Genomic DNA, 8017 nt, shown 5'->3' on the forward strand with positions numbered 1-8017 from the left:
TTTAGCAAAATGGTCCATTACTTTTAATAAATTTAAAATATTTTATTCATGCCAAGTGGCTTCATCCTAATGTTGAAAATATTGGAAACATATGCTTGGACATTCTTAAGGTATGTTTTGTTTGTTTCTTATCTTTTCCCTTACCTTCTAGTTCTAAGTATGGTATGCTAGGTAATCTGTTACTTTTTATTCTTTGATTTGTAATGAGAATTGATTACAGAAAAATGATACTCTGCATATGATGTGTTCATACTATCCTCCTGTCTATTCAAATCCTTTTGGGAGGTAAACAAAGAAACATATAATTGGACATTCTTAAGGCATGTTTTGCTTACTTCTTATCTTTTCCCTTACGTTCTAGTTTTAATACAGCTACCTGCAACTTGCAAGGCTAAGTATGGCATGCTAGGTATGGTAGGCTAAGTAATCTGTTATTTTTTATAAGTTGATTTGAAATAAGAATTGATTAGTGGAAAAATGGTCCTCTACATATGTTGTGTTCGTACTATTCAAAATTGTAATTTTCCATTCCTCTCCTTTTATTTTCCAAACTCAGCCAACTCTTTACCAAATAATGAATCTCCTCTTCATACCTTTGCAGCATCCATATGGAGCAATCAACAAGGTAATGCTTGTGGCACCCTTATTAAAATAAATTACAATTCCTCATTGTATGGCACGATGATTGAATTATTTTTGACAATGTGTAGACATCAAAAAGCTAGTGACTATCATTGACAATGTGTAGGCTCCAAAAAGGTAGTGATGAAAAGTACAATGATGATGACGGTGGAGCAATTGGTCAATAAATTCAATTCATGCAGTTTTCAAGATTCAAGATTCTTTTCCTTGGGTGAAATCAAATCAAATTGTCTTAGATGTTAGACAATTTTCTAGTGTATTTTAACTGATTAACCGAAGTAGTGGAGTTTAGATAATTATATTATTTTTATTGTAAATATAATGTTTATTAAAATGAAATTTAGGTAGAAATTATACTTTTCTTACTCCTAACCAATGGTGAATGTTTCTTGTAAATGTATATATATCCATTTTGTTCTAGCATGTTGATAGATTGGCCAGTATTATCCATGAACATACCATCATATAAATGATGATGGTTGTTTTATATAAATTTATAGGATTAGTTAGGAACTATATGATGAATAATGTGATTTTTTATATAGATATATAGGATTAGTTAGGACCATCTGACAAATAATAGTGCATATTGGTTTTTGGGACAAATGTTTACATATGACTGGCAAACTTGTATTCATACTTGTAAGTCATGAACATATTATCTTGTATTCATACTTGTAAGTCATGAATGTATTATCTCATGAATTCTGGTGGCTATTTTGAATGCTGGTAGATGTTTATAATAAATGTATATGATTTCCATTTTCCTGGGTCTTTAACAAGCTTGGAAATTTTCCCATGAACAAGTTATTACATGGAAAATTATTTTTATACTTGAAAGTAATTACATAAAAATTTGTTACTTGAGATAAATGGAAACTTGTGGTAACAATTATTGGGATATTCTTAAGCTAAAATAATATCTTATTATTTTGTGCCTCTTGAGCTAACTAGAGATGATTACTAATTGATTAGTTTTATTGCTATAATCAAATTAAATTCTTGAACTAAGAGAGAGAATATCTTATTCTTAAGCCACTGAAAGAGGAATAGTAATTGATTTGTTTTACTGCTATATTCAAATTAATCTCAATTTCAAAGGAATGAATTGGAAAATGAAAATTAAATTTTTATTTTAATATGAAGATATATTTATATTTAATTATTATAATATCAAAATTTAATTATGAGAAATATGTAAGGAAAAATCTCCACTAAAATTTTAAGCCAATTTATTTATAAAACAACATTCCATAAAAAAAACATCTTAGATTTATAAATTGATCTAAAAACCAAGCTCCAAATTTGTAGATAATTACCCAACCAAATAAAAAATTTATTTAAAAAGCAATCTAGACATTTAACCCATTTCTCATGTCTCAATTCACAAAGACATGTTACCTTTGCAACTTTGGAATCTTCCGTGGTTACTATCAATATTTTACAAATTTATTTTTCATTTAAAAAACATGTTATTAAATATAGTTTTTAAAATAATTAAATTATTACATTTTGTAGATTAATAATTTTAATAATGCAAGCTATTTATTTTTTTCCATATTTGCGTTATTTTATATTTTTTTTAAATAAAATTTCGTCTTAGATAGCATTACAATAATAAATTTCATAAATTTCTTTGAAATGGCATTAAATATTTTTTTTTAACAGTTTATTTTGCAATGTCTTTTTTTTCCACTTTCTTTTGTTGAGAACAAATTCAACTTTAAATTTATAAAATAATGATCTAAGAATTTTAAAGAACTAGAGTGCATATTGATCATCTTTTGTCAAAAGTAAAGTGATAGTCTTGAACCACCAAATAGAATTACCTCTAATTTTAATATCAAAAATTATTTTTGAGATATATTTTGCCTGAATAAATGCTTTTATGTTACATACAACAAAATATATAAATAATTGTTTTTGAGATATATTTGTATGAATAAATTTTTTTACATCACATAAAACAAAATATATCCTAATTAATTCATGAGCCTAAACACAATATTGATGGTTTTTTTTTTACACTCTTCATATAATAGGAACATGTTCTTTGAACAAAGAATGAAACCTAAATAGAAAATTCATTGCATTTATAAGGGTGATCCTTGAAGGTGTGCCAACTTTCTATTTTTTCCTTTGATTATAGGTTCCTAGGAAACTCTAAGCATTACCCATCATTTCAAGGATGATACTCAAATGACATAGATTGAATGTACTTGACCTAACAAGGATATTGAGTGATTCCCATTGTTTCAATTACATCACATAGGAAACTAACTTGGTGACCTAACTTCGAGACCTTCTTTTCCTAATTGACAACACTTAACAAGTTCTGCTAGCCTACTAGGCTAAATATAACATGTTTAATTGAAATATGGTGAAAATAATTTGATATTTTACATATTTAATAAATTTAATGCCTTGAAACTCATATAGTTGGTTTCTAACACGCATTACTTAGAAATTTAGAAAGCTTTACTTGTTGCACCAAGTTAATGCAATTTAGAAATTTTTGGTTTAACCTATTTTGTACTCTAAAAAAGTTTAATGGTATTTTTGTACAAAACCTTTTAATATCATTAATGTGTTAAATTTTCTTTCAGTTGATGTTTGAAAAAGTTATCAAAGTGAATTTTATTTACAATCTCTCTCTCCACACACACACTCACCCCAAAGATATTGTAACAATGAAATAATGTAAAGTATGCTTTTATTTTCATGAAGGCTGATAATCACTAATACAACATGACCTTCTCACATTATTGAAGACCTATACTCTAACACCCACTTTTACAACTACAATACTAACTATTAAAAATCTTGATTGACGTTCAAACATTAAAAGTAAACTTCTTAAGAAACCTCTCCACAATTGCAAGACCATAAGATTACTCCATAGATATATCTCGTCAACCTCACATAGGGATAGTTCTTGAGTTCCAAATTTTTAAATTCTAATGTTCTTGAGTGTCATTTTCTTAAACTCTCAATTTCTCGATATCCTGAATTAATGGATATGAATCTTTATAAAATTACATATGCCTTGAATCCCTTGCATGTTCAAATAATTTACACCTAAAAATGAAAAAAAACACTCTTTTTTTTTCACATTTCTCATTCCTATAGTTTTTTTGGGCCTTCTATATCACAAAAATATCACAAGATACAGAAATTCATAGAGAGCACGGGGCCTGCTTCCAGGGAAATCAACCCTCGTAAGAGTCAAAAAAAGCTTTCCTCTATGGAAACCAAGCCTTCAAAAGAGTTTATATCGAAATATAAATTATAGGAAGGACAAATAATATCAAAATATTGAAATGTCTAGTAATAAAAAGGTGCCTATCACTAGTTCGGTTACTTGCTTCGACAAGGCTCATCCCTATTTCCTTAATATTATCCCTATGAATCATTAGAAATAAAACATAAATACAACTAAAATTCATCGAAAGATGGGTAATTATCCAAGGGAGACCCTATAGTTACCTCCTCCTTGATTAAACTTGGTTTCCTATAGTTTGGAGTGCCAGCTAGACTTGACAAGGTTGTGAGTAGGTGGCATAAGAAATGGGTTTTCCTGGGAAATTTCAATCCCTAACACCTTTTTATGGAGGCCTTAAACTTTCCTTCAAATATTGAGAGTTGCTTCTTTAGCTTCATAATTTCAACCCTATCCAAAACAATGGTGTTTGAAACCATGGCTTTCATAATACAGTACATCTCCAATCACATAAAATCTCATTTACCTAATTCATGAGTTTCCAAGGTCATATACCTCGCCTTGAGTCTCCACGAGAATTCACTCTATATCCATGTTATCCCATAATGGATGTACTACTATGCCAACCTCATCAATGGGTGTTTTTCCCTCCACAAGACACTGTATAGAAATTGATTATGATCTATTTTCACATATTTCTCTAGTTGTGTGCATGACGTTGGCCAATCTCCTTCATAGGAACATAGCCTCTAGAGAGTTTGATCAAATTTTTCCTTTTATTATTCTTATGAAGGATTGGCACTATGAATATTAGGCCCTCTACAATTGAATTATGTGCATATTGTTCTTCCTTCACTTTAATAATCCATATGCATAAGTATTTTACCCTATGGTCATGAAAATGAAGTTGGGTGAAGTATATATCGACTAACCCTTGAGATGATAAATTCAAAACAACCTCCAACCGGTAGAAATACCAAATCATTTAGTCACAATGTTAATGTTATTAAGTGTGGAATGCAAGGCTAATGGATAGTACTAATAACAAGTAAAATCAAAATAGCTTGTGAAGTCCAATAGTTCATTAATAGGCTTTATAGTATATGCCTCTCACATGAGGATTGCATCATTAGATATTGTTTCATCTCCTTCCATATTCTCCATATTCCTCCTTTTCTTAGCTAGCTTCACTTTTATTTTGTCTCTAATGTTATGGCACAACTTGGAGGAAGATATAGGAGGATGTCATATTTCTAAATGAGATTATCTAGGTTCACATCATTATTTTGGTAGTTGTCACCATTATACACAAAAATATATTAACTAATAACATAATGTGTATTTTTTTTGCTCAATTATTTTATAATATGCATTAACATTTTCTACATGAATGCTAGGACCTATAGTCATATGAAAACAAGCCAATCCATCTAATACCTTATCTATAATAATCTCTTATTTCTCATCCATCCAAACATGCACATGAAAAAAAATCTATTCAGTTTCTTTGTCTCATTACAAAAGGAATTATCTTGTGTGTCCTTTTTAGTGAACATGCAAGTGATTCACTGTATAAATTTTAAAAATTTATATCCTTTTGTTTCATAGTCGGTTGGATAACAATGCAATATTTCATTCATCTCTTAAGATTTCTTCTTTGGCTCTACTAAAAAAATTGTAGTAATTTGAAAATTTATGCATCCAAAAAAAGAAACTCTTGCATTCATTTGAATGTTAAAGCACCCAAAAGAGGTGATGAGTTAGTAAAATAGTAATATCCATTATAATAATGGAAATACAAATGGGCTTGAAGAAGAATCTATGGACCCTTTTACAATAGATAATTCATAAAGACACTAATAATATGGTAACAAGAGTTATTGTAATGATACTTTCCACTCATTTGATGCTTGAAGGCTGAAGTTGGGAGGTTATGGTAGGAACCCAACACAAGAACAAAAATGCATAAGGGTTCTTAAGTACAAAATCTTGAAATAAATAACCACTTAGTCATTCTAGTTCTTCATTTTAATTCTTCATGTATCCAATTGGATGGAATAACAATACACTATTATTATCTAATTATTATTAAATATTAAATACCAATGAATGTTTTTTTCCAAGGAAAAATGAGCAAGTTTCTATTAATAAAATAAAAAGTGACATAGAGAAAATGCATAAGTGCATTCAAATATTGTCCCAAGGACTAGAATATGTGCTTTAAGCACACATAGTAGCTAGGCTACAAAAATATAAAAAATAAAAATAAAATTACATTTGACGCAAAAAACTAGTCTCTTTCTTTTTGGCTTTTTTCTTTTGGACTTTTTCGGAAACCCCACATGATGGATTAGATGAAACAATTGGCAGTTCATTATTTCTTGAAGTGTTTGGGGCTTGTGTATCTGAATCTGAGCTCTAAGTAACATGTGATCGCTTTGTTACACCTAGACCTTGATTGTTTCTCTTGTCCTCGTGTTGATTTTCATGGATTGAAACCACAATTTAGTTATTGGGAGTCTCTTCCTGTTTGTTCTGATAATTCTACTTCTATTCTCCCTCCTTTTGAGAACCTTGTTGATTTTGTGTCTCTCTGTGTCAGTCTCATCCATTTCTTCATCCTCATCATCTGAAGAAGGAGGATCAAGGAATTTCAATCCTCTTTTCTTTGCGGTCTTTTCTTTGTCCTTTTCTTTGCTTATTTTCATGTGTTATGCAAGTTCCATATTTGTTGGAAAATTAAAATCTAGCCATTGTCTCCATTTGAAGTCTTGATGTGTTATGTGGATGTGATCAAGAAGGCCTTTTATTAAATCCATATCAACACATATGCGTTCAAGAGTGGAGATATTTGTGTTCATTCTTTCTTGATCCATCTTTAGGAACCTTCCTAAAGAGCTACCAATGCCTTCTAGAACCTCGTGGTGCTAATAGGGGAGAAGAAGATTATGTAGCCTCGCCCAAACTGGAATTTTTGTTACAACCATTGAGTTGGCATAAAAACTAAGAAAAAATGGGGTTACAAAGAGACATTTTGTTCCCAAAACCATGGTCCTTCATTTATGACATAATCAAAATCTTTCTAGTTATCAAACTGAACCACAAAAAAGCCTTTTGGACAGAGATAGATGTCACAATCTCTAGCCCAATTGAGGTAGATCCACTCATTTAGATCTTCATATTTGGGTCATAAACCATTAAATTGAAATATGATAGCTTTTTCTTGCAAAATAGTGAAGGGCCACTTACTTCTCGTAATTCTATGGACACCTCTAGGGCTTGCTCCATTTTCTCTATAATGTACAGACCTAGGATTTCTAGATTTGGGTTTTATTTGTCCTGTGTGGAAGCATTCCCTCTCAATTCATCCTTGAATGAGGTGAGGCCCTTGCGAGCTGAAGATGGTCCAGGTGGGAAGATTGCTACTTGGGCACCACCCTGTAGCCTTAAATTCAAGATGATGGTAGAATTCCTTTGAATACCATAATATTTCAAATGAACCACATCTTGTACAACTTTCAGTGAAAAAATAAAACTTTGTGATGGAGGAGGAATACCTATGATCTTTTGGGAACTCTACTTCAGATCTGTCACTAGATCTGTTTCCCTAACCCTTTGTACGGTCGATTTTCTAGTAATAATTTTGATAAGAATCTGATATAGCTCCTATGCCCTGTGATCTCCCTTCTACTTGTATCTCATTTGGATATGAACCTAATCAATAGATGTGGATTTTTTTATTAGAGGAGGGGGTTCTCTGTCATATAATATGAAAAGTATCCTTGATGCATGTAGGTATCCAACAAAAAGCCTGAGATGTAGATCTAGACCACATTTTTTTCAAACCCCACCCATATAATCCAACTTCTATCCAAAAGTTCACACTGCGAGGAGGCCAGTCTGAGACGAGCATAGAGGTATAGGCATGCCTATCCAACCTCCATAGCTTTGGACCATGGCGAGGACGATTCTAACTACGGACTCATTGTTCACTTTTTTATTTGCATCACAGCTAACCCTTGTGGTCATCATCGCTCTGGTAGACCTAGCCCTACCATCACTTTTTGTCCACACCGATAGAGAAAGAGGACTCTCATCATTGACCACAAGTCACTGAGCAATGAGATTGATCCATTGTTCCTTCTTTGGATAGGC

The sequence above is a fragment of the Pinus tabuliformis genome, chromosome 2_2 (genome assembly GCF_031772625.1).
Source record: "Pinus tabuliformis cultivar Carrire ecotype Pingquan chromosome 2_2, CPIR1, whole genome shotgun sequence".
Classification (NCBI taxonomy): domain Eukaryota; kingdom Viridiplantae; phylum Streptophyta; class Pinopsida; order Pinales; family Pinaceae; genus Pinus; species Pinus tabuliformis.